A 24,532-nucleotide genomic window follows, 5' to 3' on the forward strand; every position below is an offset into this window, starting at 1 on the left:
TATTCTTAGAAACAACAGTGATTGAACAGAAAGTGTCAGCACACATTTAGATTTTAGGCTTCTGCTCTTACTCCAATTTATTGTTCCAGCATCTAAACCAATTTGGCAGTGTTTTGGTGAGCAGGACATGAAAGAGAGAAATATTTCCTCTCTTTTCTATCATCGCAGATCTAACTTGCTTGAAGTTCCACGTGGCTTAATGTTGCTGACAATAAGGAAACAAGTAGCACAGAGTCAGCAGATTAAGTTTTCAGTAATAAGCTTTCATCATGTCACTCTCCTGCTCAAAAACCTCAATGCCTCCCCACTGCTTATAGGATAACTTCCTCTCTCCTCAGATTTGTATCCAGTATGATCCATCAGCACCTACAGCTTTGGGGAGATTATAGTTACTTAGGCATGTCTGTCTTCCCTACTAGAGTATGTACTCCTTGAAAACAGTCTATTCATTCAAAGGCATTTCCAGCTTACCTACATGTTGAGCTTGATATGGGGAAAATACATGGTTGAGGAAGACATGTCACTGCTTTCAAGCCCCAAAATTACCAATTCAATTTGTGCCTTGCTTTTGGGAGCTACTTGCTAACGTTTCTAGAATTAAATTTTAGTCCCATTTGCTGAAGTCTGATAACCAGATTTGAATGCCCCGTTCCACCAATTATCAGCTGTATGATCTTAGGCAAGTCATTTAACCTCAGTTTCATGAACTACAAAGTGAGATGATGTTGCTACATATTAGTGTTGTCATGAGGATTAAATGAGAAAATGCACATACTGGGTTTAGCACAGAGCTTAGCACATCATAAGTGCTTAGTAAATATGAATGTTTTCTTCTCAGTAGAGCTTGTCTATAACCTATAGGGTCTGTAACCACACAAACACATACCTGATGCATACAACTCTCCTTACCTTGAATGGCTTTCCCTGTTGCCCTCCGACTCTAGCTCCTCTGTTAGCCATTCTCTGCACTTACAATTTGTATCAGATGAGATCCGGTGTGTTCAGGATGGTATGGCCGTAGACACAATCTGTATCATACAGACAAACTGCCTTTTAGTAGAACTAAACTTTTCCTGTGTCTTTTTGTCCCAAGACATAAAAACAGGGATATAAGAGCAGAGATAATGCTGTGATTTTCCAGCAGTGCCCAAGATAGTCTTGTACTCATAGAATGTACCCGCTAACCCATTTTTGAATGTAGTGAATAGTATATGTAACACCAAGTTCAACAGACTTTTTATGGGTAGCAGTTAGTCATTGTAATGATATCCTTTTGAGTTTCACAGATTCAAGGGTGAAAACTGGAATTTTGATGTCATCTAGTAACATCTGCAAAGGAGTTTCCACAATGTCCCTAGATTCCAGTAAAGAAATTCTTTCTTACCTTTAACTAGTGATACAACTTAAGTACTTTTCCTCATTGAATCAGCTGTAGCAATCGGGGAAAAATTAGTCATCATTCTCCTAATAATAAGCCTACATATACTTTAAGACAGTCATCAAGTAATCCTCTTCTCCCAAATGTACAATCAAAATATTTATTTGCATAACTAATATCACAAACGGTCTAGGCAAACAGACAAAGTCGCTCTCCTGTGAATATTATTAGCTTGTAGTTCACGGTTTAGGTGACTGTTCTGGAGTGAAATAAAAACATCTTCAGAGATTTCTACCGGTCAATCAACACTTCAAATATTTTTCTAAGCTGCCCCTGGTAATTGCAGTCTTTTAAGCATTTATTGGTGGTAGAATGGAAATACAACAACAGCAGTATAGTCGTCCACTCAACAAACATTCACTGAGCACCTACAGTGTGCAGTATTCAGCGACACAGTGTTTGCTAAGCAATGAAGGGCATGCAAAAATGTATAGGAAGCAGAAGCAACTGTAAAGAAGTTTAGAGAAAGGCACAAAAATGTCCTGAGTACCTATTATGGGCTGGACACTGCACTAAGTCTTGGTGTGTACAGATAAAATTTCTGACTGAGAATTCGGTAGTCTAGAGGTGAGTGTAAGAGTCTTATATGTTCAGTATAGTCTTATAAGTGCTGTGAAAGATGTTAGTGGCAGTGAATATTCTGGGCCACAGAAGAATACTCCCACCTAGAGCTTGCTTTGTGCTTGAGTGGAGACTTAAAGGAAGAATATGACTTACCATAAAAAAAAAATGGATAAAAGTAGAGAAGGACATTTGAACAAAGGGAACATCATGTACAAAGGCAAAAGGGGAAGAGAGACCATGCACATTCCAGAAGTTACAGGAAATTTGCCTGGAGTGGGGTGATTGTGAGGCAGTTGTGCAGAGAAAGCTGGAGAGTAAGCAGACTGATTCATGAACAGCTTTCTATAAGTACCATGAAAAAGACTGGGTTTTAAATCCTTGAATAGCCTTGGGGAGCCACTGGAGGATTTTAAGTAGAGAAATGACCTGATCAGATTTGCAATTTAGAAAACTCACTCTGAAAGCTGTGTGGAGAGATAGAGAGAGAGAGGAAGCTAGTGGAGGGGACAGCACAAGGATCCAAGTGAGAACTGATAAAAGTATGAGCCACGCTAGGTAGAGTAAGGAACGGAGAGGAGAGGATTGCATGCAATCTAAAGATTTCAAAAAGCTGGGACTAGTGTGTGCCCATTTCAAAAGACTGGGCAAAGATGATCTATTTGACCAACGTCTAGCAAGATAATATTAATTAAACACCCATAGATTTAACATAGGCAAAAAGCATTTACTTTTATTACAATGCATTTACTTATATCGCCTATACATGTCCTTTAACTAAATTATTTCACATGATAGAACCAAGTACCTTTTGCAGAACACATCTTTTTAATAACAATGGAAGTCGATGAGGAAATCAACATTTTACTTTCTTCAGGTTTAATTCTCCCTAAAACACAAAACAACAAGAAAAACACAGACAGACAGACAGACAGACAGATACACAAACACAAAAAAATTAAAACAGCAACCAAACGAAAGAAAAAAGTATTTTTAAAAAGATAGATAGATAAATAGATTAAAGACAAACAACATCTCAAAATTCTGACTTAGATAATTCAGACCTTGGCTGGAGAAGCCTCCAGATCCCATGCTACTCACTTGCTGTCTTGGTTGGGTTTTCAAAGGCAGACTCTGAGATGAGTATGGAATACCATACGTTTATTAGGGATCGACCTTGTGAAGAAAAAGTGAAGGAAGTAGGATTGGACAGAGAAAGACGTTACGTGGATTACAGGCCTGACAACGCATAAACCAATCTGGCAGAGATCTCTGGAGCAAACACTGGCCATCAGAGTGTCCTCTGTCTGGCCAAAATGTCCTGGTCTTTACATCCCAGCCTCATTTTCCAGCTGCAAGCTGCCTCAGGGAGGATGTGATCTCTCGAGAGGTGGTTTTTTGCAACTGAGGCAGACCTTGAAGATGCTGGCACTCCCCAGAGCAGAGTAGCATGTTTTTTCTTAAAAGAAGATCTCTGTGTCTCCCACACCTGCACACCCCTGTTTGGATGGCGCTCAAAGATAGAACCAGGCCATATTCTTGGCCTTGGTAGAACTATATCTAGATTGCTCCAGCCAGATGGCTATATCTCCTATACTTAGAAGTACTATTTTGGAGTTATAGAAACATGAAAATTGTGTTGAGAAAAGAATTCAAAATTGAGTTTAAAATCATTTATTAATAATAAGATACCAGTGGGAATGAAATGAAAAAAAGCAGAAAAAAGTTAATACTAATATGAGGTTATTGTTTTCATACCTTTCAGTGTATATAGTGGAAATCACAAAATGAGACATACAAAGCAAACATGTAGGTTCGTAGAACTAGAAGGCAGATTAGAAAGGGGTACAGAGCCCTCCTGAACGCTAGGAGAAAACTGGTTTCCTTCCTCCATTCAGTCAGTTACAGCCTCACCTGAGGGACCTTTACCAAGACATTTAAATTCTCTTTGCTTGCATCACTAATACCTGAACGGTATTTATAACAGGAATACTATTATGTAGAAATATGACACAAGGTACAGGATAGAAGTGGAGATAATTTTAAAAACCAATAGAATGACTAAATAAAGATTAGCTCATTAGAGTTTAGAATATCAGTCTTTTTTAACATCATGGTAGAGTGAGGCAGAAAATAGTGAAGATCTTTAATTGTGATTCCTGTAACTTGGTACTATGCACTGAGTTCATAAATTCCTCATCCCCTGGAATTTATCTCTATGGTTAAAACTCATTGATTTAGATCCCATAAATTTGTAATGTTGCAGTAATACAGTTGTAGTATGTCATTCTGGCTGAGAAAATATTTTACAATGGTTTCCCCCCTTATAAAGCAGGGGCCTACTAATCTCCTTCGAGCATACCTTCAGATTCTAAGCCCAGCAGTTATTTCCATAGTGTCAAGTGTGGTCATGATACATTATCATGGCCCAATAATGACTTGTATTTTTTAAACTAATTGACCTATTCTTAGAAAATATCATTTTTTCATAAAATGCAAATTATTTAGAAAATTACAAGTAGCATCAACTTCAAAAAATGTATTTTTCACCAAAATTTGGATATGGGGTTTTCTGCTCCACTTTCACATCATAGGTCCCATTGTAACCCCTTTCCCAACCCAACTAATGGAACTCTGTCTACAGGCCATTCTGTATTTCAGAGAGCTCTGTCCACTCAGGCTCAGAAAAAACAGATTGGTGCAATAATGCTAGGGTGAAAAGAGAAGGAAAAAGGAGGAAGGAGGTTCAGAAATGGGTAAATTATAATATCTAAACTAAATATAAACCCATATGTGCCCCCAAAATATCTCAAGAGTAACCAGACCAGGCCAGTTTCCCACAAACACTTCGGTCCTTGAGTTTCTTTATGACAAGCTGTATTACTTGCCTATGGAAAATAATGCACATAAAAGCTACTGTCTTAATAACTTTTAAAAAATCCAACAAATTAAGTTAAATGCATTTATTTTAAAAGTGTCTATATTTAATGAACAATTACATTAGATGCCTGTAACTTTTTTTAATTGTAAAGAAAATCTTGGTCTTAGGCACAGTATCCATCATGAGTATAACAAGAAGACCCCTGTGGCCCTCCCGCTCTATCACGATGAGCGCTGCTAACACTTGGCACTGGATGCCAGACCGTCTGCCACTGTTGTCCCCCACAGCTAGAAGCTCGACTGTCACCTTTGCCAGAAAATGGATTTTGTGCAGCACCTACTTCCTCTTATTGTTCTCTTCCAAAACAATTTCTCCAACTAAGGTGTACTGGCTGAGTCTAGGTCACATGTGTGCAAAAATATATATATATATATTTAAGGGTGCAACTTTGCTATAAGAAAAGCTTGGAAAGTGTCTTTGGGGCTCATACTTTAGAAAGACCAGACTCCTGCTGTGGGGGATTCCTGAAACACAGCAAGGGTGTTCAAAAGGTAGTAAGTGGCCACAAAAACCTAGGCATGTCTCTGTAAGAGTGAAATGCAACCAAATACAGATCCTGAAATGTGTGCATCAAATTACCGGTAGTGGGTGTTAAATTTTCCCAATCATGGAACTAGGGGAAAATACTGGTATTCCCAGGGGAACTAAAGAGTCATCTGAGCACCTTTTGCTGACATCTTTCCTTGTGTCCCGGACAATTCCAGATGGCAGGAAGTTCCTGCTCAGGCCTCTGGCCGGGCCTTTCTCCACGAACTGACCCTTGCTACTGTGCAGGGGTAAGCTGCCAGGCCAGCGGGGACAAGGACTCACCTACACAGGCATAACCTGCTCTCCATTAACAATCTGGAAATGTAACTGACACATAGTGGGGTAAAGAAGAGGTTTCCAGCCTTGTTACTCTATATCTCCTAATTATTAGGTAAAGGAGAACATTATAATTGAGTTATGAAACAACTAAATAAAAATAGAATACCTGACAGAGAGCTGCTTTACATGACATTTCTACATAAGAATAAACAATGCATTCTTTGTGGAGCTTAAAATAAAATAAAAAAAGGTTAGCTTTATTCTATAAACTACAATCTCTTGTTGTAACTAGACTAGTGCTTGTATTTGTTGACATCTTGATTTATAAAAACCTGAACAAGTTCAGTTTCAATAATTCTTTGTGTTCAAGGAACACAAGAGAGGGGGGAAAAGATTGATGTCTGCCCCTAAAAATGGCATATGCAAAAGATTTAGAATGCTCTTTGTTCAACTCTGGGTCAGATTTCATGAAAAAGGGATTGAAATTCCTTTTGCTCCCATTCTTCATGCATGTATGGAGGTTTGTGTTCCTAATGAGCACCAAGAAGCTTCCTTGCACAGACTTTGTCTTTGAAAGATAAAATAACCTGTTTCCCTCAACTCTTCTCCATCCTGTTTCTCTGTTATTGACACACCCTCCTCAACCACAACAAAGAATGTGTGTTAATTGATTCCCTGTTGAAAAATTCAATTTAATGCCTAGAAGTGGCGGCATGTGCTAAGTAATCAAAGTTGGACCTGAGCAGGGGAATAAAGGGGAGACTGGGTTCTGTTATCATTTTTTAACACTGAATCACTATGGGGAGGTAAAAGCAAGAGTAATTGTGTTCATGAAATGGCAAACAAGTGGTTCACCATACATTCAGATTAATGAATTTGGTGTCGTAATGTGCTTTGAGACTCTTTGTTTAGAAAGAAACATAACAAATGAAAGTGGTCATATAAAAATAAAACAATTTGGAAAGAATCCCATGTAAGCCATGCTTTTTCATAAAATGTTAGTGTCTTTACATCAAATGATAAAAGTAAAAAAAAAATAAAACAAAGGAATATTCAAAGTACAGGTTCTAGTAAGGAAAAGCAAGCAGATGAGTTAGAGAAAAACTCTCTATTTGTGTTATGTACAGAGAAACTCCCCTTCTCCAAGTAGCCCCTTATCCTAAACGCATGTGATTCTTATAATGCAGTGCCCCCCTTATCCATAGTTGCATGTGTAATTCACTTTCCTACTATCGTCCATGGCTTGTATCACTAGAGTAACAATTACAATTATTTTAAAATTATTATTATTATTATGAGACAGGATCTCACTCTGTTGCCCAGGCTGGAGTGCAGTGGTGCAAACATGGCTCACTGCAGCCTTGACCTTCTGGGCTCAAGTGACCCTCACACCTCAGCCTCCTGAGTAGCTGGGATTACTGGGATTACAAGCTTGTGCCACCATGCCTGGCTAATTTTTGTATTTTCTGTAGAGATAGGGTCTCACTATGTTGCCCAGGCTCGTCTCAAACTCCTAGCCTCAAGCATTCCTCCTGCCTTGACCCCCCGAAGTGTTGGGATTACAGGCATGAGCCACCACACCCAGCTGAGATTATTTTTTAAATGCTCTTTTCAGCATAGCACATCACTTTTGCTACAGGTTCCATTTTCAAGCAAATATAGCAAGGCATTAAACCTAATTGCTGATTCAGGCTTAGCATACCAAAATCTTGTAGATAAACAATACTTTACAGATTACTCAGAGTCCCCCTTCTCCAAATCAGTTTCGGAACCAAAGAGGATGAATAGGGCTCAAGAATACCCACAAAGTTGTGAGATGATTTAATGGATTATTCCAGTCCCGGAGCTGAGAGGGCCAAGAAACAGTCCCATGTTGCTGTTGCCTGGAGACATGTTCTGCCCCATCACATGACATGGATGATGGAGAAATATGGTAACTAACATTTACTGCTCTTCCTGCTCTTTTTTCTTGCTCTTCTATGGAATCAATGACTTATTTTTATTTATGGCATTACAGAGGCAATAGATGACATTTCATGCTTTGTCAACAGAGGCATGCCCTTCATTTTTGCCAGTAGGAATGTCAAGTAACAGCTAATATCTTTGAACCCAAAGTTGCCAGGAAATGTGAGGGCAAAATTTGCCCCTATTGCACTATTTCCAAGTCAATCAGACACCACCTGGAGCTCAAATGTGACCATGGCCTACTGTATCCTGATTATCCAGTCTATTACATTTCAGAGTTCTTTTTATTTCCCTCTGTCAATCCCATCTTTCTCTTGGCCACTGCACTGCTCCTCCACCTCACTGAAGATCTAGAAGGAGAAAAAAAGTGAAATTAGTTTATTAATTGTGCTTAATGTTGGGGAAAATTATTTGGATCAAAGTATTTTGCACAAAAAGTAGGGTTTGAACGTTATCTGTGGGTCTGCATCTTTATCCCTATTAGAAAACCAAGTTAATTAAGAAATAAGCCCAGCTTGGTGGTTCACACCTGTAATCCCAGCACTTTGGGAGGCTGAGGCAGAAGGATCACTTGAGGCCAGGAGTTCGAGACCAGCCTGGCTAACATGGTGAAATTCTGTCTCTGTTAAAAATACAGAAAGTTAGCCAGGCATGGTAGCGCATGCCTATAATCCCAGCTACTTGGGAGGCTGAGGCAGGAGAATATCTTGAACCTGGGAGGTAGAGGTTGCAGTGAACCAAGATCACACCACAGCACTGCATTCCAGCCTGGGGGACAGAGTGAGACCCTGTACCCAATAATAATAATAATAATAATAATAATAATAATAATAATGGTACTTTTAGATGTACTTACTAACAAAAGCCTTACTGTTTTCAAAGTTCTTTCACATAATTATTTATTTTGATCTTCCTAAAATTCCTGTGACATATGTTGAGCTGATATTATTTATTTTTTATTTTAATATCATCATGAATTGTCTCATTTAGTAGATGAAAAAACTGAGGACAAAAATGGTTGAAGCTTGCTTGAGAATACCTAGCTAACAGTTGTGAAGTTGAGACTAGATACCAGCTCTTCTGACCCATGGTCCTAGATGCTTTCCGCTGGATCATCTGCCTCTGCTCTCTGGACAGTCGCACAGTTCTTAGCTGGAAGGGTCTTATATACAATTGTCCCCTTCACAACCTTCTAGGTTCCAAAACTGCTGTTGTAGAACTTAGAATGCATTGTCCCACTAGAGCAATCATGCCTATGTTCTATAAACCCGTGTCCATTCTCAAAAACCTATGATTGATCCACAAGAGTTAAGTACGTTACTTCAAAACAAAATATGCTTCACAGAACAATATTCCCTCAAAAAAGTTTCAAGGAAAAAAGTTTCAAGGTCAAATAAGTTTGGGAAGTACAGCATAGCATACATCCCTCTCAGAGATTCATAATGTACATTTGCATATTAAAGGCTTTAAGTTTTCTTTAAAGAAAAGAAAACTGCTTAAAATGGTTCCATTGAGAATTCATCAACTTTCTTTGATTTTGAAATCTTTTTAGTGAGTAAAACATACGAACACCCCAAACTACAGTTGCCCAAAACACGTTTTGGAAATCGCTGCTATAGAAAAATAAAATGCATGACGATTTAAGATATTTGGAGCACTTTTTCTGCTGTGAGATTAAGGGTTACCCTGAAGGCAAGAGGGATGTTGGTGATCATTCCCTTGATATCAGTCAGAGACTAGAATTAGTGATGGGTGTTATTGGGACATACAACGCAGAGCCAGACATGGAAGGATAAGGAACACAATGATAAAGGTGAGGAATGATGCCTTGGAACACCGAGACGAGACTAGGAGGACAGGCTGGAGACACATAAATGGTGAGTGCCAAGAGAGCGGCTAGCTTGGGATTTGTCCTGTCTTCCTCGTTCTTCTCCCTCCTCTGGTCCTGCCACTACAGACACACTCCTGGACAAAATCAAGACTGGGAAGCAGGGATGTGGCAGAGGCACAGAGGGGTGGACCCAAGCACTGAGGGCTGCCATGGAAGGAGAAGACCAGAGGAGAGAAATGCCAAGCAGCTGGAGCAAAGAGGACATCTAGCAGTAGTAACTGGCTTCCAATTGTTCTTCTCAGGAAAGGATGAAAACCAGAGGCTGCTTTTGTACCCTATGTCCTCCAACAGTCGGGTGACCATCCAATTTGTCATCCATACAAAGACATTTTTGCACTATTAATCACCATGTGAGGACAACAGATGTAAACTGAGCCTATTCCAGGCATGCAAAGATATGTGTTCACCTTATCCAATATTAAATGATAGTTGAAAGTATGGAGGAATTATTTGGAGATTGTGGTGGTTCCTTTTTGAACTATGAACCATGGCATTCAGAAAAAAGAAAAGGAAGTATGTATTGATAATGTTAGTTATAATGACTTCCACTTCAAATAATTTATTTAGCCAAAAATGTTTTCATGACCCCATTCAGCAAATATGTATTGGGCATCTGTGATGGGAAAAGCACTGTGCTCCGTCCTATAGGCGATGTGGAGATAAGCAATACACATTATGCTCCAAAGGAGCTTCTGGTCAACACAGTGAATTAGGGGATGTGCTCAAATACACAAGTTGCAAGTAAATGATCACAGAAGGTTATCAGAGCACTAAGAACAAAATGCTGGGAAGTTCTGAGGAGGGGAGGCTACAGGACACTTTGGAGATTTGACCATGCTTGAACTAGGCCTGGGGGGACAAGCTAATTATTCACAGTCTGGGGGCACAGGGAAGGGGAGATAGACCTTTCCAGGTGACAGGACAGCAGATGCCCAGAAGAGTGTGTTTGAGGTGCTAATGGTGCAATTTGGCAGCAGTAGAGGATCCGTGAAGAGGACAAGTGGGAGGTGAAGTTCAGAAAGTTAAGCTGGGCAAGCCGGTGTAGGTGACTTAAATGCTAACATATAGCAAATGGATATAATAAATTCAAGAAATAATTGAAAACTTTGATTATATAGTAGCAGACTGGGACAACCACAAAGTAGAACGGCAGCTCCTTACTGCTCTGGAAAACTTTGGAAATGTTGGGGCCATCTCCGCACCTTTACAAGGTTGAAGCCAGAAAGCTGAGGGACTTCAAAACATATGAGTTAAATATAAATATAAAGATTTTTATCAAATCTGGTTTAGGCACTCATTTTACCTTTCTATTTCTGCTGTAAAACATTGGCCGGGCGCGGTGGCTCACGCCTGTAATCCCAGCACTTTGGGTGGCCGAGGCGGGCGGATCATGAGGTCAGGAGATCAAGACCATCCTGGCTAACACGGTGAAACCCCGTCTCTACTAAAATACAAAAAACTAGCCGGGCGAGGTGGCGGGCACCTGTAGTCCCAGCTACTCGGGAGGCTGAGGCAGGAGAATGGAGTGAACCCGGGAGGCGGAGCTTGTAGTGAGCCGAGATGGCACCACTGCACTCCAGCCTGGGCGACAGAGCGAGACTCTGTCTCAAAAAAAAAAAAAAAATTATCAGAGGTTTACTAGCCTAAAACAATACAAATTTATTCTTCTACAGCTCTATGGGTTAGAAGCCCAACATGAGTTTCAATGGGTTAAAATCAAGGTGTCAGCAGGAACATCCTTCCCTCAAGCCTCTAGAGAAGCCTCTTGAGGCCTGAGAAAAGTCTCTACAGGTCTGAGGTAAGAATGTTCCTGGGTTTTCTCCAGCTTCTACAGACTACTCACGTTCCTTGGCTCATGGCCCCAGTCCTCCATCTTAAAAAGCAGCAATGGTGGGTGGAGATTTCACACATCCTATCACTCTGACCTCCTCTTCTGACTTCCTCTTCACTTTTAAGAACACTTGTGATTATATTTAACCCATATGAGTAATCCCAGAGACTCTCCCTGTCTGTTGATTAGGGACCTTAATTCTCCTTTGCCATGTAAGTAACATATTCACAAGTTCACAGGTTCATGAGATTAGGATAGGAACATCAGGAACATCTTTTGGGTGGGGGGCGGCTACTATTGCTGCCTACCATAGCAACCTAGCAGTCAGGATCTTCCATGATTTTTTGACTGTCCCACAGCTCCTGCCCCAAGCATAGGCAAATTGCCTCATCCTGTATTCCTCAAGGCATCTGTAATACCCATTGCTGTATAAAACAGACTTCTACTGAAGATGTGTGGATCACCAAGGGTGATCACAGTATCACAGAAAAGCACTCACATTTGAATATCATGTATTTTTGCTCTAAGATTTTTGGGAGTTTTTTTTAATAATTATTTTCCCTTTGGTCTGCCCACTCTCCCCATCTCCAGGGAATTTTTCCCTCTTATTCTCTCTTCTCCAAGCCCCAGGCCTGCCAAAATACCTCCCTCCCAATCCTCACTGGAAATGGAAAATTCCTGTTACTTTATTATTTAAAGCAATTTGGCTTGGTTTATCTTAGCTTTTCCTATCCAGGCCAAATCCTGGGCCTTCCCCTTCATAACCAAAAAGATCCATCAACATCTTCTGAAACAAATTCTGTGTCTGCAGTCTGTTTTAATTCTTTTTAATAGGTACTCTTCTTCTCCCTACATGCTATCAGAGAAGGCTTTAATACCAATTTTAGAAAGAGCATTCCCTTTCCATTACAGGCAGGTGACCTTCTGAAGTATGGGGACTAATTGGACGGTGGTTTACAAAGTAATGAAACTAACAGGCAAGTGATCACCTGGGATAGTGAAACCAGCCTGAGTCTAGGAATCAAGAGAGCTGGGTATTTTCTCCAGTCGTGCCTCAAGTGACCTGGGGACTTTGTGCAAGTCACAGTCTCTCTGAGTCACCATTCTGTCATGTGTAAAATAGGAAAGTTGAATTCGATGTTCTCTGGGTTCCAAAATTCTAGTTCATTAGATTATGTGTTTTGCACTTTCTTGACGTAGAGTTTGGCTCTTGGAGAAATCAGCTCTAAGCAATCTAGGTAATATTCAGCCTGTAGGTCACTCGTAAAAATTTAGAGGACTTTGATGAAATGATGAAGCTGGAATTACATATTAAAGACATACTTTCTAGTGCCTTAGGGATCTCTGATCATACTGTAAATGCCTCATTGAATTAGTGGAGTTTATGTTTTGTTTGTAGCCGGGGGAGTTTGACATAATAAGCAGTTGAAAACAACCATTGTCACATGGGCTTCTGAGACCACAGAAACTCTGCTACTGTGATATCTGGTGTTTACACTCAATTTGGGGACCCTAAGCTTTTTCCTGTATTATTAAAAGGGCTGTTGGGATGGTAGCCAACCTGTAGAAGCCACAGTGACTGACTGAAAAGAGAAATATGACAAGAATCAGAGAGTTTTGGGGCAAAGATTAATTTAGAGGTTGCATATAGGATGGAACGAAATAGTGGCAAATAGGCAGCAGGAAAACCAATTAAGAGACTATTGTAAATGTTGTCATAATAAAAATGTAACAGGATGCTGGATGGGACTTTTCCTGTTGTCTCAGGGTTTCCGCTGAAGCACCAGAGCTGGAGACAATAGGCAGTGGGAGTCTGTTCATTCTCATGACAATTCCTGAGCACATCAATGCGGGACTTGCTCACCAGGTTTTTGACTGTGTATTCCATCATGCTCTCATCCTATTTATATGGGAAATTAGTGACTCATTAAAGAGAAGACTCTAACGTGTAAGGGAGTTTGGGAAAATGGAAAGTGCTGTGGTTTCTCTCTCCCCTCAAATCACATGTTCCCTGGAGTTTAAAGAACAGAGGCTCATGCCTGACCCTTGACTAGAGGTGGGCAGGGACAGAGAGGACAGCAATGGGAGAGCCTGATCTTCCAGAATTTGACAGGGAAAGGCAGGTGAATTTCCTATAAGTTCAACAGATAACCTGGAAGGTAGCTGAGTTCCAGGACTGCACGCTGGACCAGAGAGTATTGCTTTCTTGGGAGAAGAGTGTGGTGTTTGACATTCTTAACAGTGACCAGATGGAGGGGTGAGAGTCTCAGAAGAACCCACAAAAGTGTTCCATGAAAGGAAAGGCCAGCAGATGGACAGTTGCCTGGATGGAGGCCGTTTGAGAGAGTCCATCAGGAGAGAACCGAAAAAGAAGTACAAGGACAGCAGCTATCATCTCCTTTGGTTGTCCATGCTGCCCCCCAATCCTGCCCCATGCCACTATCCTATCCTCAACCCTAAAGGGGCCAGAGGCAGGTGACAGAGAAGGTAGAACCAGGAGGGCCAAGGAGCAGATCCCGCGCTGCTGCCTCTGTGGATCTGTGGGATCCCTGGCCTGGCCTGAGCTGAGGAAAGGGGAAACGCTTTCAAATGGGTGGAAAATGGAAGTTTTGATTTAGGTTGGACTAGATGTTTTCAAATTCTAAAAATGAACTGTTGTCTAATATCCTCAAGTAACAGGAAAATACACAGAATCTGCCTGAGGTATCATTCAGGAGTAGGAAAGGGAGGTAAGACAGAGCATGTTTGAAGGCAATGAAATTTAAAAATAAAACTACTTCCTGTTCGTACCTCATAGAGTCCAGATCCAATAATGACATGATATGAAAGCAATAATAAACAATGAAAATAGCAGCAATAATAAGAAAAACCATCTGTTGAGCATTTATAGTTGTGCCAGACTGTTAGATGCTAAAGATGCATTAATTTACTTAGTCCTTCCAATAATTCCGTGAGGTACCCGCTACTATTAAATTTAATCCCATTTAGCAGATTTGAAACTGAAGCTCAAAGAGGTTAAGTAATCTGCCACAAAATAGAGTTAATAAGTAGCTAATTTCATATCCCATAATCCATTTAAAACTAGAATAGGGTGGCAGTTATAAAAGCAGAAGGAAGCAAAAAGTGAATGAAGTCTATGTGTTTATCATTCTAGTCAGGATATCATAATTGGCAAAAAGTGGTGATGGTAACACTTTAGTTATTATACAGCCCACAAGTAACATTTGCTGCTAAACATAAAACTAATAAATGCACACGTTAGGTAATTTGCTTTTGTTGGGTTGTTGTGTTTGTTTTGATTTGATTTGTTGTTTGTTTTTGTTTCTTAAAAAATGTTTCTTGGTCATTTTGAAATTCCTTGTCTGGAATGCAACTAATATATTAATTTGTCATTTATGCCATGTAGATGTTCTATTAGGGTATTTGATGGAAATAACTGAGCGCATGTTCATTGTTTTAGCGATGATGTAGCAGCTTAAAATAGACACCTAAATTCAAGAACCACTTCTACCCTATGAACTCCTTGAAGTAGGGATCTTATTTTCCTCCTCATTGAGCTCTAACCTGCATACTCATGAGGTATCTGGCACACTGTGGATGCTTATTAATCTAGGACCTTTTCATTGAGAACCTGCTGGGTTCCAGGCACTGAGTTGAGTTTTCTGTGCATATGCCAGCGCATACCTCTTTATGGGTGTGTGTTTGCAGCCTTGGCCACACCCTTTCTGCCATCTATAGAGAATTCTGGCTTTTGCTCTGCAGCTTCTCCTCTTCTCTGCTCTGAGGAGAATCAGACTTTTTCCAGGTTCCTAGGCATTTCTGATGCAGAATTAAGAGACCTGGAGCCAGAGGGACAGAACTAATGAGGTGAGAGGAAGGGGAAGGAAAGGAAAGATTAGCTCTAGGAGAGCAGAACTTTGGGGAGAAGGATGAGAGAAAGGCGTGGCCATTCATGTTTCTCCCAATCAATTTGTCATAGATTACAAACAGGGTATCCTTTATTGTGCTCTAAGAAACCCAGGTAAAGAATGTGATTTACTTCTGTTTCCAGCCTCTGTCTCTTCTCCAAGAGAGGACCAAGTAGGTCCCAGTTTACATATGTATTATTTCTAATACTTAAAACACCCTGACAGTGTAGGCATTATTGTTTTTAATATCCAAGTGAGGAAAGAGCCTTAAAGCAGGCCAGTCATTTTCTCAGGGCTCCCCAGCTAAAGCTAGGATTTGAATCCAGTTCTGGTGAGCCCAAAGCCTGCTGTCCTTCTGCAATGCCACACTACGTCCCCATAACCATCTCTTGAATTGAGCTGAATCAAAATGCTTCCCTTGTGAGGGGCCTCTATTTATTCTGGTATCATACACAAATGAGAATGGCTTATTTCTGATATTTGATTCAGAAGAGAAAAGCTTAACTACTATCCTGGAAAGCAGGCCTGTCTTCTGTACTAAGCTTGCCTGTGGGCTTGATGGTTCATTTTGGAGTCCAATCACTCTGCACCTAGGAAATGGCAATGTTTACCACAAAAGGTTCAGCAAAGACTGTTGCTAAAATTGCTCTGTGGCCATTCATGTTTCTTAAAATCATTTTTTTGACCAGGTAGCTGCCTGATGCACAGAAGTGAGAAGGAAAAGGTTTCTTGAAACTGCCAACCAAGTTACCCCAGACCTTTCAATGGCTGGATAGTAAGCAAAAATATATGCACTTGTTTTGGTGAATTATTATCTTAAATGGCTTGAAAGAATATTCTCATGCTCTATTGCCATAGAAACCATGATAAAATTTCTTATAAATACTTCAGAAACAGGACTACCCACTCCCATGGAAAATGGATAGTGTATACAATGGACCTCCAAGGAAATAAGTGACTGTGTGACAGAAGATAATATAACTCATTAAAAGAAATCTTTTTATGATCCAAGTCGTAATGGATGAACTGTGTATATGAACAGGAAAGGGGAAAAAAATGAATCTGACAGTCATATGAGGTGGTTTTGGACTGGTGTTCAGACACCATTTTCCAAAGTTGCATAAACTTTCTTTCTTACTGAGGAAACATTCCATAGCCATTAACAGTGAAGTGACTGCATCTATATTCAGAGAGGACATGCACAGAGCCATTATGGACCAGACAGGAATTGTATAAAAATGATTTGACAAAAAAGTCAGTGTGCTATGCCAAAATCCAGAGTGCTCTACCTCAAGGTGAATCATATTCAATTCCAAAATGTCAAGTAGATTTAGCCATTTTAATCTTTTTATTAGATTAAAACTTGATACCTTTATAAAAGCTAAAGAAACTGACTGGAATTACAGACTCCAGCACTGATAAACTGTGTGATCTTGGGCAAGTTGCTTGGATTCTCTAAGCCTCAGTTTCCTCATCTCTAAACTGAAGGTGGTGCTTATATTTATGGCAGGATTAAGTAAAATAACCCAGGCAAAGCTCTCCACACTGTTTTCAGCACTCAGTAAGCACTCAATGGTGTTAGAAATTACTTATCAAAAGTAATAATAAATATAATAACTGATAAGTTTGCACAACTCATGAACACATAGTGCTAATTTTTTCATTTTGTTTTCCCCTTGAACTCATAGACAATATCTGATCTTAAATAATTGAAAAGAATGTGCTTAGAGAGGAAGCAAACACAGATCTGAAAGTCACAGTCCATGCAGTTTCTACATTGCTCTGACCTTTCTGATATTGGTGGATCCGGAACATTCAAAGTGCCATGGGCATCCTTCTTGCAGTATTTCCTCCTGATGTTTGAAAAGAAAGTCTGTTTTCATAAGACCTTGGGCCTGATTTCCAGTGGGAAAAGGGCTGAAAAAAATTTGGCTTCATTTCCAAGTATCTTTGCACATTTCCCCAATTGCACAGAACCTCCAAGCTTCCCCAGATTACCTCGTTTCAATGACATCGAATCTTTCAAAGGGAATGTAATAATTCCACAGAGGACTTAGCATTTCTGACAGCCTACCTCCCACTGTCCTTAGAGCTTCATAAATTATGCTGCCTCTGAATGTGAGCTGGGCAGCACCATTTTCCTGGCCCCTTGCGTGATTCATGGTTTCTCTTAACTATGTCAGTGCCTTGTCAGCAAAGCTGTTCCTTTTGGACAGAGTGTGATGCGATCTGCTTCTTGGAGGACAGCTTGCTAATTACGTACTGATTTTATATACTGATGATTTTGTTTTACAATTTCAAGGTAACTAATAACTATTAACTTTAGAAATTACTTCCAAATTCAGAAAACATTACCATTTAATTAACAATCTGCTCTCTGCAATACACTGTGACCTGAGAAACCACTCTAATGGTAATACACTGTTATCATTAAAATTAACCAACAAACCAAAAGAATGGTGCTGTTAAGGTCAGATATGGAGAGACAATAATTAAAAGAAAGTGAAACTAAAAACAAGTATCAGACCAAAAGATCAACACGGCACAGACAGCCACTGCGCCAGCTTCCCTGTTTTGCGCTGCCCAAACAGCTCCCTCCTGACCTGCAGTTCTGCAGAATTCCAAACCTAGGCCCTTCTGGAGCTCAGGGCTGAGAAAATGTGTTGTGTGGTTTAGTAATGGAGGCTCAAAGCAAAGTGGATAAAACATTCCTGAAAATGACATGCCTCTAAAGTTCCCTCTGAGGTATCTATGATCTTTACGTAGGAGAATGAGCTATACATTTTTATGAATAAGTTTTATCTTTTCCCAGCCTTCAGAACTTCTCACAGGTCTTTCAAGCTACACAGGCTCTTCCTGACTTAGGAAGCTTCCACTCAGGGACGTTTGGTGGAGGTTGGTCATCCCAGCACTTTGGGGGCCTTCCCAGCATTGCCCTTGCCCCTGGGTCCACAGGGAGCGTCTTGTTATTGCCAGATGCTTCTTTAGAGCTAGGGAATGCAGAATTGGGAGAAAGAGGAGAAGAGAAGAAGGAAAAGGGTACAAGGGATATATCTAGGAAAAAAGGTTTTCAGGATTTAGAGAATAGAATTCTTGAAAAGCTACAGGATGAAGTCAAGAGGGGTACAAAAGGAGGTTGTGGACTGTGTGCTGACAGCATGGTGTTGGAGAACGGCAAATAAATAACTCAATCAATTATTTTGAAATTACCTTTTAGGTATTGGCTATGTTTCTTGGTCAACATGACTACCTTGAGATTAGACCTCTTGAATTTCAGCCTCAGGAGAATTTCTTTGGGAATGATTACCACAGACAAAAAGTTGGCACTACTCCGTTCTACTGCCAGAGTCCACCTGACTTCCGAGGCTTAGACACAGAAACCCTAGAGTCAGTATCCTACAAGGCTCCCTGCCCAACTCCCAGCTTCTGCTGTTGCTCAAGCTCCTCCACCAGTTCCATCCCGGGTCTTTCTCCTTAGAGTGTGTTAAGAGATCCAAGGCTTACAGAGAATAAAGGCATAGGGATTGTGCTTCCTTAGAAGGTTTTAAAAGTTGGCCCAGGACAGGCCGGGTGTGGTGGCTCATGCCTGTAATCCCAGCACTTTGGGAAGTCCAGTGGGGAGAATCACCTGAGGTCAGAAGTTTGAGACCAGCCTGGCCAACATGGTGAAAACTCATCTCTACTAAAAATACAAAATTAGCCAGTCATGGTGGCGCATCCCTGTAATCCCAGCTACTCGGGAGACTGAGGCAGGAGAATCACTTGAACCTGGGAGGTGGAAGTTGCAGTGAGCTGAGATCATGCCACTGCACTCCAGCCTGGGCAACAAGAACAAGACTCCGTCTCAAAAAAAATAAATAAATAAACATAAATAAATAAATAAATAAAAATTGGCTCAGGACAGAAGGCTAAAAGCCATTATGGATTAAGTAGGGTTTTTTCGGGTTTTTTGTTTGTTTGTTTGTGCTTGGCCTGATAATCTACCATTTTAAACATTGTTTCTGTTGGAAAAAAATGTGTTTTGATATCCCCAAAGTGACTATATACAGGGATTTTTAAAACAATGCCCAAAGTAGGTCTAGGATTGTCATTCAGTGCTTCTTAGGTTACGTTGATGTTGATTTGGCTTAATTTTTATTTTCAAAGGACAGAGTCACCATTTATATTTTTAAAATATGTGTATGTAGGTATGAATATAAATAAGAGTATTGGATATACACCAAGATATTAATAATAATCTTTAGGTTGTAATATTATAACTGATACTTTCTTCTGTATATCTTTATATTTTCCAGAATAAGAAAACAATGAGGATTTTCATTTTAAGAAAGCAAATAACATTGAGAAACAAAATTTACAATAGATTCCAAAAACATTGTAAATACTTAGGAGTAACTTAATAAATGAAGTGCATAACTTCTCTGCTGAAAAAGGATACAATATTGCAGAGAGAAATGAAAAAAGATTTAAATAAATAGAAAGATAACATGTTCATGGACTGAAATACTCAATGGTGTCATAATGCCAATTCTTTCCAAAGTGATCTATAGATTCAATGCAATTTCAGGCAAAATCCCAAGAGGCTTTATTGTAGAAATTCATAAGCTGATTCTAAAATATGCAGTCATGTGTCACTTAATGATGGGGATATGTTCTGAGAAATGTGTCACTAGGCAATTTCATCATTGTGTGAACATCACAGAGTTTATTTACACAAACCTGGTATAGCACACTATACACCTAGGCTATGTGGCGTAGCATATTGTTCCTAGGCTACTACCCCGTACAGCATGTTACTGTACTGAATACTGCAGGCAACTGCAACACAATGGTAAGTATTTGTATATCTAAATCTGTCTAAACTTAGAAAGAGTACAGTAAAAATAAGGTATAAGAGATAAAAAATAGTATTCCTGTATAGGGTATTTACCACGAATGGAGGTTGTAGGTCTGGAAGATGCTCTGAGTGAGTCCGTGAGTGAGTGGCAGGTGAATGTGAAGGCCTAGGACATCACAGTACACTACAGTACACTATGGTAGACTTTTTTTTTTTTTTTTTGAGACAGAGTTTCACTTTGTCACCCAGGCTGGAGTGAGGTGGCACGATCTTGGCTCACTACAACCTCCACTTCCTGGGTTCAAGCGATTCTCTTGCCTCAGCCTCCCGAGTATCTGGGATTACAGGCACAAGCCACCACACCTGGCTAATTTTTTGTATTTTTAGTAGAGATGGGGTTTCACTATTTTGGCCAGGCTGGTCTCGAACTCTTGATCTCAGGTGATCCACCTGCCTGGGCCTCCCAAAGTGCTGGGATTACAGGTGTGAGCTACTGCACCTGGCTCACTACAGTAGACTTTTTAAACACTGCACACTTAGGCTACGCTAATGTATTAAATATTTTTTCTTTCTTCAATTATAAATTAACCTCAGTTTACTATGACTTTTTAATTTTATGAACATTATAAGGTTTTAACTTTTTGACTGTTTTATAATAACAGCTTAAAACACAAACATATTGTACAGCTGTACAGAGTATTTTCTTTCTGGCCAAGCACAGTGGCTTATACCTGTAATCTCAGCACTTTGGGAGGCCAAGGTGGGTGGATCACTTGAGGCCAGGAGTTCAAGATCAGCCTGACCAATACGGTGAAACCACATCTCAACTAAAAAGAAAATGCAAAATATAGCTGGATATGGTGGCACACACCTGTGGTCCTAGCTATTCAGGATACCGAGGCTTGAGAATTGCTTAAGCCTGGGAGGCGGAGGTTGCAGTGAACTGAGATCATGCCACTGCACTCCAGCCTGGACGACTGATCATGACTGTCTCCAAAAAAAAATTTCTTTCTTTGTAAACTTATTCTACAAGCCTTTTTTATTTGTAAAATTTTCTTTTTTTTTTTAATTGAAATTTTTTGTTGAAAACTAAGACACAAACACACACATTAGCCTATGCCTACACAGGGTTGGGATCATCAATGTCACTGTCTTCCTCCTCCACATCTTGTCCCACTGGAAGGTCTTCAGGGGCAATAACAGTCATGGAGCTGTCATCTCCTATGATAACGATGCCTTCTTCTGGAATACTCCCTGAAGGACCTGCCTGGAGCTGTGTTACACTTAACTTTGTTTTTTATGTTTAATAAGTAGAAGGTATGTAAAATAGTAAAAAGTATGGTATAGTAAATGCATAAAACAGTGACTTAGTGGTTTATTATCATTACCAAGTATTATGTACTGTACATAATTATACATGCTAGACCTTTATAAGACTGGCAGCACAGACGGTTTGTTTACACCAGCATCACCACAGACACTTGAGTAATGTGTTATGCTGCACTGGCTATGATGTCACTAGGCCATAGGCATCTTTCTGCTTCCTCTATTATGATCTTATGGGACCACCTTCTTATATGTAGTCATTGACCAAAACGTTTATCTATGGCACATGACTGTACAGAAAAAAAAAATGTTGATGTTTCCTAACTTTCCATTCCTCGCAGGTTATGACTCCTTCTGCTGCTTTTGACTGGGCCCTGCCTTCTTCCTCTGGTTCGGTAACAGGGCTCCCATTTGGAAACTGGTACAAAGGCCCCAGTTGCCTACCCAGAAACAGCCTCAGGTATTGTACGGGCAGACTTTACCCTTTGCCTCATGTGGGTGAGCCTATTTGAGAACATCTTAATAAAACGTTTCCTGATCACTATGGACAGAGGATTTTTATTGTTGGGGTGGCCCAATATTTTCATGCCCCCAGATTCCTCGTTTATTGTTTCCCTTTCTCTGATTCCTTGTACACCATCTGCTCCTCTCTCATGGCTGTGTGTTTCTTCTTTAACGGTTGGGGGTCAGGTTAGCAGCTGCAGGAGAACTTGATTAGTGCCTTGTCTCTGTGCAGAAGCATTTCCCTGACAGCATTGATCCCGGTTTCACTTTGCAGGCAGCTCCACAGAGAGGCTTGTGCTGCAAGGGAGGTGGACTGTTTTCTGGTCAAGGTGAGTTTGGGGCAGTCTACTAATTCATTCCTCTTTGCTCAGCTGTTAATTTTGCTTAAATAAGAACTGCCTGCAAGTTTTCATTTAAAATCCACTGCCTGACTGAGACCTTGTGATGGCAAGATTCAAAGACAATTTTTATTGCTAAGTTATTAGTCCTTTGAAAGAAGGAAAATTTGATGTTTAATATTTAAACAGTTTCTATTTTGCAAAATTATTTGATATCTGAATGTTAACTGCGTAACCATTTAAGGTCCATTTCCATAGACTTTTCCAGACATTTCAAGCATACAGGAATTTATTTGTAATGTTCCTGCATGAAAAATTGACATCTATTTTCTGCCATGGTGGCCACTGCCAACAGATATGTCCATTAGGAATGAAATAAAGAAACACTTTATATTTTGATGCATTTCAATTTGTCCATTATACCAGATTGTTCCTTTCTTGAGGAAAGGAACAAATTCCTTTCATCTTTAAAATGTTACCACTTTTTTAAGTTTTGGAAAATTTAACAGAATTTAGCACAGGGAAATTGCATTATCTCTGGGCAAAAAAGAATAACTCTGAGCATTTTCATTTCATTTTTTTTCTTGATTTTTGGTTTGATGTTCAGGAGTCATTTTAAAAAATTGGCATAAATGTGCTCAGGTGTAGACCTGACTAAGGGTTAATTTCTCTATGCATTTTAATGATGTCTTTTAGTACATCCCCACTTTTATGGAGCTGGTGCTTCCCTTAACCAAAATGTTCCATCTCCAAACACTGCGCGTGATAATTTAAAGGCATATTCTATTACTGTACAAAATTGAACTCAATTACTCTCCAGCCCAAAACAAACTGTTCAACTTTTCCTTTGTGTAGTAGCCATAATTCCTACAAGTTGGTACCATACCAATATAAGAAAGTGAATTCACAAGCTTCCAGTGGAGTACAACACAAATATTTAAGTACAACACTGAAGTGTGGTACTAGGAAGAGAAGCCAAAGTCCACTGTGGTTCAAATTAACAAATTCATTCATGAATGCTAATTATGAATTAAACTGTAGATTAAAAAGAACAAAACAAAACAACTTTCTTCCATAAATTGTGTACATTTGCGTAGACAAAGAGGCAGCCTAATATGGTGGAAACTAATCAGGCAGAAACCTAGGCTTTGGTCTCTAGTTTACTTTGCCAAATGAGCTTGGGCAAATCATCCAACCATTGGTCATAGTTTCCTTACGTATAAAATGGGGATAAATTATTCCAGATCAAAGATTATATGAAAACATTCACAAAACTATAAAGCCACATTTATGTATTTTTGGTTTATGGTTGGAGATGTATTTGAAGGGTCTGCATTACTCAGAGCCCCTTTCTCCAGGAACTGCCCTTACCTATAACCTTTGCTAAAGTGGTAGGCATAGCAGTCATGTTTGTGCCACCCTCCCTAGTGACACTGGTGAAGCAGGGATGGACACCTGAGCAAGGACACTCAATAGCAGTGGGGACTCAGATCTTCTCTTGAAATTAAAGAGACTTAAGAGTGTCCTCAGATAGCAATATGCTGATCATAAGAAATTGAGATATATGGTAGCCATGTTCAACCATGAGCATGCTGATGGCAGGCAGAAGGCAATGGAGAGTGGAGCAGAGGTACAGAGAAGAGCAATAAGAGAAGAAGCAGATGTCCAGAAAAAAGGAAAAAGTGCCATCGGGTGGCAGGGGAGACAAAGGAAGTACCTTAGTTCTAGGTCCGGTCCTTAATCCAGCCCATGGGCCGTACAATCATTTTTTTTTTCCTAGGATGGCCAGAAGATGGCCCATTGTAACCTCACAATAAACTCCCTTGGAATGACTCTTCCTCGTAACCAATAGAGATTAAACAATAATACCACAATTGAAAAGGTCATTACCAAGACCACTGCAGATTTTATTGTACAAAAAGCAGAAGTTTCCAACTGTTCTTTGTAGCTACCAGGATGAAACTCTTTCCAGATATGCTTTTCCAGATGTAAAATACAGATGGGACCATAGACAACAGAGGAACAGGCCCACTTTGCAGCACATAGATTTACTAAGTAGGTTTGAAAATCTGCTTCAAACAATATGAGATATTTTCCTCCAAAGGAATTCTCTCCCTCTGAGCCCCCCTATATGAAATTTCATAATCCACAGAAAGCAGCACACTATAGTTGGAAACACCATACA

At 39.9% G+C, this 24,532-nt stretch overlaps 1 long non-coding RNA gene across 2 annotated transcripts; it reads right to left on the minus strand.

The window, feature by feature from the left end:
• Positions 1 to 91: 91 nt before the first annotated feature.
• Positions 92 to 24,135, minus strand: LOC108528895 (uncharacterized). 2 transcript variants are annotated; one of them, XR_001885330.1, is made up of 7 exons: positions 24,065 to 24,135; positions 17,130 to 17,195; positions 15,119 to 15,273; positions 7,982 to 8,062; positions 2,808 to 2,888; positions 910 to 1,028; positions 92 to 205 (listed from the first exon to the last, which is right to left on the minus strand). It is a non-coding gene; the product is annotated as an uncharacterized LOC108528895 (long non-coding RNA). The 2 variants fall into 2 exon arrangements; XR_001885329.1 differs by lacking the exon at positions 15,119 to 15,273.
• Positions 24,136 to 24,532: the final 397 nt, after the last annotated feature.

Source organism: Rhinopithecus bieti, unplaced genomic scaffold, assembly GCF_001698545.2.
Source record: "Rhinopithecus bieti isolate Rb0 unplaced genomic scaffold, ASM169854v2 scaffold_5216, whole genome shotgun sequence".
In the NCBI taxonomy this organism is placed as follows: Eukaryota; Metazoa; Chordata; class Mammalia; order Primates; family Cercopithecidae; genus Rhinopithecus; species Rhinopithecus bieti.